The following is an 11,028-nucleotide window of genomic DNA, read 5'->3' as shown; positions in this document are numbered from 1 at the left end:
CTGCATTATGGTCGGAGCACGTTTTTGGGCATATTTCTACTTTTTTTGTTCTTGGCACCAGACTGCTAGAAATCCAGATTTGGTCTATTCTTGTCCATGTCATTTTTGCTTCAGAGAAGAAAGTTCCCTCTCTCTCTAGAGGGTTCTTTATTCTCCAAATGTCAATCAAGTCCATTGTTTCAGTCATTTCAAAAAAGATCTTTGGTAGTCTCCCTTCTTTTGAAACCACTTGTCTCTGTGCTTTATCCATGTTTGTTGAGACAACTCCATTCATATCTCCCAAATTCTATTATTCTATGACATGTATGCATCTACGTTTAGCAGGGAAAAGAACATTGTCATTATCACTGAAATCACTATCCCCTGTGGTTGCTGCTTGCTAAAGTTTTAGGAGACAGGAGATGCAATCTCAGAGCCATCCTTGTCAGTTCTTTCCTTGCTTAAGCACTGGAGGTATTTTTTTGGTACAGTATAACGTTATGCTTCATGGAGGCATTAAGCAGTTGTTTGGGACTCTGTTGTGGGAATGTCATATAATTCTTCTAGCTTTGCTTCTGTGTTGATTTAATAATAGTTATGGGTAGATAGTAATTAGCTTGTGTTGGCACAAGCAGTGGTAAGCATTTAGGTACACTATAGGATTTTGTTGTAAGAAATAGAAACTTGTCCATCAAATGTTGTGTTTTTGCACTACATAATATGTGAGATAGCAGTAGTTATTCTTGAATGACTCAGACTGCCATTCTAAATACATCTGCTGGAGAGTAAGTCCCACTGAATTTAGATTGACTTCTGAGTAAACATGTTTCAGATTTCGCTGTCAAAGAAACGATACTGACTTGAGTTCTTTGACACACAAGATTGTGTTTAGCGTTAAATTCATAGAATTAGATGTGTCATTTCCATTATGTTTTTAACTGAATGGGACTATTAATAAGTTAGTCAAACATGCCTAAGTTAGTCAAACATGCCTAAAAAGCTTCTTCTTTTTTTTTTAGTCATACAGGAAAGATAGGAAAGGTATAATTTTTTCAGCAGTCAGAAATATATGGCATGCACCGAAACAACAAAAATGAGTATTTGATTTCCATACTGTTAAGGAAGTGGATTTGTCTGAACAGGGACCCCAGAGACACTGGCTTATCACCACTGTGTCAGTAGTGTCATCTCTGTCTTTGCTGCCAATGACAACATTGACAATTAGCTTATACTGTGGATGGGCAAACTTCTTAAAATGTGTCTTATTTCATCACTCAAGGTTGTGATGAGAATGACACATTTTACTGGTTCATAAGTGACATGAGCAAATTCTGCTGGTAAACACTCCCTGCTTGAGCTCTCCTGTGCAGGTGAATCAGAAATCTGTAACTAGAGGTTCTTCCAGACTCTCACTATTTTGGGGTGGAATTCAATCAAGTACAGGCAAATACAGGTGACGCATTGGTAGTTGACTCACTGAGGGAGTTGGGTATGTTTTTAGCCTCGTAAAGAGGATACTGAGAGGAGATATGATAGCCATCTTCAAATATCTAAAGGGCTGTCACATGGAAGATGAAGCAAGCTTGTTTTCTCCCACTCCAGAGGCTAGAAGCTGAACCAGTGAATTCAAGTTACAAGAAAGGACATTCCGACTGAACATCAGGAATAAATTTCTGACAGTAAAAGCTGTTTGACAGTGGAACGGAATCCCTAGGGAGGTGGTGGACTCTCCTTCCTTCCAGGTTTTAAAGCAGAGGTTGGATGGTCGTCTTCCATGTAGTCTTTAATTGAGATTCCTGCATTGCAGGAGGTTGAACTAGATGATTCTCAGGGTCCCTTCCAACTCTACAGTTCTGTGATACTTCTCCAGAAAAAAATCATGGTTGAAGCAGCTTATAACAAACAGCAAAACATCTCAAGATCAACCACCGCAAGAGCAGTAATAGTAAAATGACAACATAACAGCAAATATAGCATACAAAAAAACCAACTTCTCTGTGCTGTATATAACAACATTACATCAACATTAGAAATAACCAGGGAGCTTGAGAGTTTCACCTTGGTCCTAGAAATGCTTCTCCCATGCAGTTCCTACTGCAGCAGCTTATAAGGTTTCTAAAGGCTGGGGTATCTGGAAACGTTCCTCCCATGATGTTGCTCACAGTCCTTGACTAGAAGGTCTTCTGCAACAAATCCACTTCGCCCCAGAAAATAGACATTTTTCAATAAGGAACATGATGCAAAAATGCAATGGAACCTAAGAGAGAACACCTGCTTTGCTGCAATGTCATCTAACCTCCCAGCAAACAAATGAATGCTCAATCGATTTTTTTTAAAGCACACCTGGAAGCACCCCAAAAGGCAGGGATGGGTAACAACCCTGTTTGTTTGACAGGCTTGTCTTGCATTGGCTATGGCAGGTCTATGAACCTATTTCAATGAAAGACACGCTGTGTGTACATACAATGGCAGCTGGCGGGGGTCTATCTGAAAGGCCATTGCCCCCACTATACTGGTACTCCTTCTCACAATGCGCAGTCCTGCCGTTCCTCTACAGCAGGAAATACAATTTTATTTGAATTTGTTGACCCTCCTAGATAGAGGGATAGTGAGCTCATCTAGTTGCAGAAGCCTACACATGCTTTCTGTTCTGTGCAGAAACCCCCCCCCCACACTGTACCTTCTATGTGGATCAGGCCGTGTTTTTCAGGTAGATGGAAGATATGCTCACCTAAGATATGCTCACTTGAAAACTGGAGTGAGAAGCTGTCCATGTCATGTCTTAAGGAAAATATATCAGCTCTTCTACTTGGTTGCTAAGAAGTGAAGGTAGGGGAACATATGCTTAGATTTCATAGCAACCTTTATATTCTTGCAGAGCTCTGTGTTTTTTATGGCTGCATGACTAGCAGGCATTTAGCAGGTATATTTGTGTACTTGGAAAAGCATCACTTGTTGAATTTGTGCTTTCCATGCAGTAATTAAAGACCCTAAAACCCTTCTGGGCAAAGAGGTCAAAGCAATGGTGAGGAGTTTAAGAAGTGGGGTGCGATTCTCTGATAAAGAATGATGAGGATTGCTGGGGTCACTCTGTCTGGAGAGAGAGGTAGTTGAGAAAGCTACAAGTGGATCACAGGTGGGATCTGGCCTGAAGAAAAGCCAAAAGAAGGCTTAGGGAGGGGGAGAATAGTCAGTTGGGAAAACCGACTGTGATTCAGATTCACAGCCAAGCACTCAGCCCCTCCACAGGTGATCTGAAAAAAAGAGAAGCCAGAGGCAATATATAGATAAGGCCAGAAATCAGGAGGCTCTAATACCCTTAACAAGTGATAAACGCATCAGTGGGACTTGTACACTTTTAGTTAGTAGCTTCCATATATTAATCAAAAACAGCATGCTCAGTGCATCGGATGATTCTAAGCTTTTAGATATCTCCCAGACAATTGTAAGGATGATGCCAGATGACATACTTTTATAAAAAACAAATGTCTGTTTGGGGGGCTGAGGGAGGAGAGAAGCTGAGTTAGGGGTTGCTAAAACATATGAACAGACTTTCGAAATTCCCTTTCTGCCCTCCCCATTTTCATTCTTCTTTATTCCACCAAGGTGTAGAGGCTGAAGTAGACACCTTCCTTGCAATGGTGCCCCGGTAGTTCCTCTGCGTGACCCCCCCCCCTTTTCCTTTCCTTTCCTTCCCTCCCCCTCCATCTCCATCTGACTGACAAATGACAATTCTGCCATTTCAGACACAGCTTGTGCAGCGCAGGCACCAGGTCACGAGAGGGTGAAATGTGTCACAAGGCTGAAATACGATGTCTCCTGGGCTCAGGTCACAGCTGGCGCCTCTTTGCAGTCCTTCTGCCCCCCCTCCTGGCTAAGCAAAGCCATTGTGTCCATTGTGTGCACGGCAAATGGCAAGGGGGGGGGCTGCGAAACAAGCCAGAAAGGAATGAAGAAAAACCAGGCAAATAGAATTGAGTCCTTCACTGAGAGAGGCTAGGGCAAGGGATCCCATTGCTGCATGCCCAATTTCCTCAGAAGAATGCAGGGGCAAAAATGGAATGCTATAAAATGGTATCGAATGACTGTAATGCTTCAGTCAGTCAAAACTGATTGCTTAAAAGTAAGGCAATTGAACTTAACTGCAATTAAAAATCACAACCACAATTGCTGCATTATTCCTTGGTTAACGGTGTCAATAAGGAAGAGGAATAGGACTCAGAACTAACTAATGTGCTCTAAGCAACTACATACAGTAACTGCCACCCTTTTGAACACATTCTGCCATCTATGCACGTTCATGCTACAGTCACACATCAGGAAGAAGCACAAGTTCGTGCTGCTGGACACCACAATATTATGGCAAGAAACAACTTCTAGCTTACATGCAAGTGTTTCCAAGTATAAAATGAGGTTCCCATTCACAAAAACAAACCTGTACTGAGTTGAGCAGAGTTGTGCAGCATTTGACATGTGCTGAGTGGGTATCGGCTCATTTAAGTACACAAGCGGCTTGCAGCGCAGTGTACAGACAATGCCTCATAAAGCACAATGCAGCAAATGCAGATGGATTTCTGAATTCGGTTTGTTCTGAAGTAATCCACTGGCCATTACAGCAAATCATAGAATCATAGAGTTGGAAGAGACCACAAGGGCCATCGAGTCCAACCCCCTGCCAAGCAGGAAACACCATCAGAGCACTCCTGACATATGGTTGTCAAGCCTCTGCTTAAAGACCTCCAAAGAAGGAGACTCCACCACACTCCTTGGCAGCAAATTCCACTGTTGAACAGCTCTTACTGTCAGGAAGTTCTTCCTAATGTTTAGGTGGAATCTTCTTTCTTGTAGTTTGGATCCATTGCTCTGTGTCCGCTTCTCTGGAGCAGCAGAAAACAACCTTTCTCCCTCCTCTATGTGACATCCTTTTATATATTTGAACATGGCTAACCTCCTTAACCTCCTCTTCTCCAGGCTAAACATGCCCAGCTCCCTTAGCCGTTCCTCATAAGGCAACGTTTCCAGGCCTTTGACCATTTTGGTTGCCCTCCTCTGGACACGTTCCAGTGCCAAGCACTGTGGGGATGCAATAAAGCTATACTGTATTCACCATGATTGTAACCGTTGGCATTATGCATGGTAGCCCAGAGAGTGGCCAGCAACATCCTGAGAGAGTTTTGTTTTTTAGTTTTTAGTTTTTTTTAAAAAAAAATATTTTATTAAAGTTTTCTTGGTTTACAAAGGTATGCACCATGTCTCTTTTTTCAAATTACATTTTCCATAGGTCAGTTTCATTTGTTGAGACATTAGGGTTACATTAAGAAGAAAAAAGGGGAGAAGAGGTAGAGGGGGCCATGGTGGGTGGGGTCGGAAGGCAATATTTCTATTTTGCTTAATGTACGTGTGGGTTTTTGTGTCAGCGTTGTTTGTGCAGGTTCTCTTTGCTATTCGCTTGTGTTCCTTTGGTGGTGAGAGAAATTGTGGTTGGCCTAGGGTGCGGTTGCTTGTTTGTGATTGGCTGTGTTGAACTTTGTTTTCGTGTGTGAGTGGTGTGTGTGTGTGTGTGTGTTTGAATCAGGTTAGCCATATTGATTCATATGCTGTTGGTGGATTCTTGTCATTATCCTGAGAGAGTTGATAATAGAATTGGTGTGCACTTTTGCTGAGTCCCGCTCAGCATTACTTGAGTCTGGAGGCTGCACCATGGAGCTCCGTAATGCTCATTCAGATAATACTTATGCTGATCATAATAGCGTGATGTTGATTTCCACCCATTGTGTCAAACTGTGGAGATGTGGGTTCAAATCCCTGTTTGCCCACTTATTACCTTGTAAAGCGCCCGAGACCTGCGGGTTTAGGGCAGTATACAAATTTTAATAACAACAACAACAACCACCACCACCATCACCACCATGCAGCACAGAGAGTGAAGTGTCTTCTTCTTTTAACCCAGCTTGAAGAAGAAGACCCTACCCCCCCACACACAGTGTCCCCCAAAGTACTCTGGGAAAGCACAAAATGGAGGGTGATACAATTGATACCTGAGGATAAGTTGGGGAAAATCATGTAAACACTGTGCAGTATTTCAGATGGAAATCACACACCATTTCACTTCATATTTTCATTTTACGAGAACTGCCTCCAACAGACATGGCTTGTGACTTGTCTACAAGGTCAAATAAGCGAGCAGCCATGTTAGGAATAGATCCCAGATTTCTTTTCACAACTGTTTGGTGTTTTTAACCACAAGCCTGATTCCTTCGAAAGGGTAAAAGAAGGCAGAAAGAGTTTAGATAGAATGTCATTACTCGAGTTGGAATTTGTCCCGGACACTGTGGTTAACACTTCATCTAATGCTGGAGAGGGTTTTTTTTTATAATTGGTCCTCAGGGCTTTGTAACAGTTCCCTGTTTGCTTAAGTAAACGGAGTAGTCAGCCCTTTAATACACTGTGCGGACGAGACAGAAGCTATTCCACATTAGTCTTCATTTGGTGGACAGCACTGGCTAGGCTGTGAAATGCTGGTAGTTGACCACAACCTCCTGTAGAAAGCACCTTTTACCCCAGTGTTAAGCTTTATGCATTTTACATGAGCACTTAACACCAGAAAACACTGGATGTCACTGAACCATAAATGTTAATGCTCAGTTTCCATCCGGCGCAACTCACACGCCCAACAGTTGGCTGGAAAAGGGTGGAGGGGTCTAAAGCTAGCTATATTGATTCCTCCATTGAGTAATAGATTTAATTCTAGGACTAATAGCGTTAGCAAAGACAAGTTTCAGTGGGCCAGATGAGGTGTTTGGGTTTTTTAAAAAAAAAAAAGCTCACCATCTTTCCTTAAGGAATTTCTCCTTGGAAAAGAAGCTTTTCCAGACATGAATGGAGAAAGACTCACATGTCATAATTATTTGCATTAATTGAGATCGGGAGCTGTGAAACACCGCATTGGGCTTCTATGAAGCTTAAGTTATAAGGAAGACAAGTTTCCTGCACTTCTAATAGTTGCATAACTGAGAATTTCATCAGGTACAGCTTTTTAAAATTTATTTATTAATTAAACAAAATAGTTATAATTATTAAATAAAAATATTATTATCAAATAAAATATTGTTAATTACGTAAAATTTGTTTATTAAATTTATAAAATAAATAGATACAGCTTGCATGCCATTCAATCTTCTGCACAACTTTTAATGTTTCAGAAGCCATGCCGCCTTTTACATCTAATTTGGAGGCCAAATCAGAGTCCAAAACATTTATTCTTCTATAGGCCGGATGCCGTTTGATAATGCTTTATGCTCTTAACAAATACTTAATAATTATTTTAAATGTTTGCTTATCGCATTCTTATTCCACTCAGGCACCAGGCCCGTTGGCAGACCAACTCTGTATTTCAAAGATGTCTGCAAGCACGACATAAAGGCTGGCAACATCAAGCCTGCCATGTGAGAATCCCTTGCAGACGACCACAGTGCCTGGAAAGAGTCAAGTCATGCATCCACAGCCATGACCAGACGAGGAAATATCCGATGCATATTGACTTGGAGGCAGTGCTATTTTTCTAGAAAAAGAGGTGCTGGAACTCACCCTGAAATCCTGTCTCTTTCTCTTAGATATGGTTACCAGGTTTTTTTCAATGAATCCGGGGACACTTCCTCCCCCCCCCCCCCCGAAACTGAGTAGCAACAGGGAGTCAGAAGTGGGGATGGTGAGGCCAAAGACCCTGGGCCCAAGCACACATGCATATTGTATAAAGGTGCAAAGCCCTTCTTTCCCACCCTGTGAAACATAAATGCGCAGAGTTTTTTAAAAACTGGGCAATGGCGCGCTGCGCGCCCATGACTCCTGAGCCTCCCCCGATCTCCTGCCCCCTTCCTCCTCTGTTTTGACTGATCAGGGGAGGCTTGGGAGTCACAAAGAGGTGGCTGTTGCCCAGTTTTTTTAAAAAAAAACTCTGCACATTTACCGTATTTTTCGCTCTATAAGACGCACCAGATCATAAGACGCACCTAGTTTTTGGAGGAAGAAAACAAGAAAAAAAATATTCTGAATCCCAGAAGCCGGAATAGCAGGAGGGATCGCTGCGCAGCAAAAGCAGCGATCCCTCTTGCTGTTCTGGCTTCTGGGATAGCTGCGCAGCCTGCATTCACTCCATAAGACGCACACACATTTCCCCTTATTTTTTAGGAGGGAAAAAGTGAGTCTTATAGAGCAAAAAATACGGTATGTTTCACAGGGTGCAAAAGAAGGGCTTTGCACCTTCCCTGGCAGAGAAACCACATGCCCTGTGCCCCTCCTGGGCAGTGCCCGCCCGCCCATGACTCCCGAGCCTCCCCCGATCTGTCCAAACAAAGGGGGAAGGGGGCAGGAGATCTGCACCGCCGGACGTCCCTGGTTCCCCTTCAGCAGTGGCGGCAGCAGCGAGCAGCTCCTGAAGCCAGCCAGAGCCAACTGTGCTACCAGGCTGGCTCTGGGCTGCTGAGGCTGCCACTGCCACGTTTTCCGGGGACAGATTTGCAAATCTGGGGACATTCTGGGGACGGAATTTGTCCGGGGACAGATTTGCAAATCCGGGGACGTTTGGTAACCCTATCTTAGAACGGCAATGGTGTCCACCTGAGAGGTGCCAGAACTGAAAAAGCCATAGTTGGAGGTAAGTCTTATTGTGCTCATTTAGGCTTACTCCCATGGCTGTAGCCTCAGCTACTATGATACACCAGCTCACATGGTGGTAACTGTACCCCCATTTACTTGCTGAGGCAGCAGGCCATAACATTTGTCCTTCAAAATCAACCCTTCCAGCTTTGAGTAAATTAGCATGCCCATGAGGTGTTTTGCAAAGGAGCAATTTTTGCATTGCTATGGGGTCCTGCAGTTATTAACAATTTCTTACCACAAAGGAGCAAAAGAAAACCCTCAATATACTTTTACCAAGTGTGTGCAAGAGAACATCTCTCTCTGTGTGTGTTTCTTTTTCATAGAATTTCTAGAATATGTACGACTCTGAATTCATTCTGTTGCATAAAAATGAGAATCGTTTGGTTCAGGAAGCGAACGAGAGGAGACGAACTAAATATTATTATTGTTATCATTGCCCATAAAATAAATCTAGTCACTTAGTGACCTTGGCACGAGGTATTTCCTGGGAATTGATGACTGATTGGTGTTAATGGCCCTCAGCTGCACCTCAGGCCATCAGCTCCTCCCAGCTGGTCATTAATCCACAGGAAATGTCTCAGGTATCGATCTTTATAGCTTAATTAATAAATGCAATGTGTCTTATGGTCTTAGATTTAGAGATGGACCTTTCTTTTTCTGCTGCTTTGAAGGTGACATTTTTACCTCCAGCCTCTCTGGAAGTATTTCCTTTGAAAGCTTTTGTTTCATTTTGTCTCTCAGAATTCATCTCTGCGAGGAGGCAGCAGAGAATTTCACCCTTAGTCAGGGAAGAAGAGAAAGGAGTAGTGTGTGTGCACGCGCGCGTGTGCGCACAGGAAACTTAAATACCTATTTAAATTGGAAGCACACACCAAACAATCAGATCTGTGTGGCTGACATGCACATTAACACCCTGTTGTGCACATAACCTTAGTCTCATGGTTTGTAATTAAGTGCTACTCAGAGTAAACCCATTTAAATCAATGGAACTAAGTTGACAATATTCATTCATTTCAATGGGTCTGCTCTCAGTAGGACTAGCATTAGATACAACCCATTATACATAAGAGTATGCCAGCATCACATACCCATCCTATGGTTATTGTTATGCCATCTTATGTTTTGATGGGTCGGCTACAAACATCCATATCTTCACCCTTTGGCTAGCCCTTTAGCAACGCCCCCGCCCCCGACACAGAGATAGGACAACATCATTGCTCTCTAGATTCCTTTCTCCTCTCCTGTTGGACAACATTTAGAGTCCTGCTGGTTGTAGAGGAGAATGGCCTACAGTGGATACTCTCCTCAAATCACCACAGCTTATTGAAAATATTGTAGTTCAATTGTACTCATTGTTACTCAGAAATAGGTCCCCCTGTGTTTACTGGGGCTTACTTTTGGATTAAGTGTATATAGGACTGCAGATTACTTTTATATTCATTTTAGATTCAAATGATTTTTCAAAATTGCTTTCCTATTTCCTCCTAGATAGCATATGCTCTCCTACTGCATCAGTGCAGAAAACCCCGTGGCAACAGCTCCAAAGGCCATCATTTGTACGCAGTGCTTTTCTATAGGTAGTCACTGGACCAAGTTAAATCCAACAAAAGTTAGGGATTCATCAAAGCACTGATACTCTTGCGTTGTTGTTTTTCAGGTGTGGTCCCACATATCCTCTAAATATTTAGCCCAAAGGTACACTGCAGAGCCCGAGTATAATAATTATTCCAAAGATGTAAATTTAAAATTGCGTCAATCAGTCAAATGCAAGTCTTTTCCTGGTTGAGCAGATCAACTTGAATCTTACCCTAAATCTTGAATGAACACTATTAATCACAGTACAGTAAACACAACAATACATTTGGGATAGAGGAAAACAGTAAATGTTACAGGTTAACACTCACGGCAAAAGACTGAGGTCTCCATCATAGCTAAAGCTAGTTGTGTTTAAGTACAATTGAAATCAATGGGATTTAAATTAACCGCTAACATGTAATTGAGGCTTAAGCATAAACTAAATTTAGTTAGCTCAATTAGGGTCTGATTATCTAAAAATCCTTATGCCTACACAGTGAGTCTACACTCCTTCTAGATAGTTTCTTTTAAAATGCTCCAAACTTACGGTTAATTAAAGAAGAGAAGGCTGTCAAACCGAAACATTTCCTTGGTAGTGCCTCTTAAAGATGGTGTGAGCACTTTGGAAAAGTAGATGTTAAATATTGATCAGTGCTGCATGTATTTCACATGAGTCCTTCCGGCATGTACAAACAGGTTGCTGTCACTCTACCAGCTATTTATTTTGACTTCAATGTTGATTTATCCCGCTCTCCATAAATCCAGAGGTAAATAAGACTTGTATTAAATTTTATTTTTCACAACAGAGGAGGCAGA

At 42.2% G+C, this 11,028-nt stretch overlaps 1 pseudogene across 1 annotated transcript; it reads right to left on the bottom strand.

The window, feature by feature from the left end:
• Positions 1-288: 288 nt before the first annotated feature.
• On the bottom strand, positions 289-9,385 carry LOC307219175 (dynein light chain Tctex-type 5-like; annotated as a pseudogene). The gene is made up of 2 exons: positions 9,251-9,385; positions 289-1,368 (listed from the first exon to the last, which is right to left on the bottom strand). The product of its transcript is annotated as a dynein light chain Tctex-type 5-like (transcript).
• Positions 9,386-11,028: the final 1,643 nt, after the last annotated feature.

This window comes from Podarcis cretensis, assembly GCF_951804945.1.
Source record: "Podarcis cretensis genome assembly, chromosome: 6".
Taxonomy (NCBI): Eukaryota; Metazoa; Chordata; class Lepidosauria; order Squamata; family Lacertidae; genus Podarcis; species Podarcis cretensis.
The sequence above is the reverse complement of the archived record's forward strand: the minus strand, read 5'-3'. Positions and strand labels throughout refer to the sequence as shown.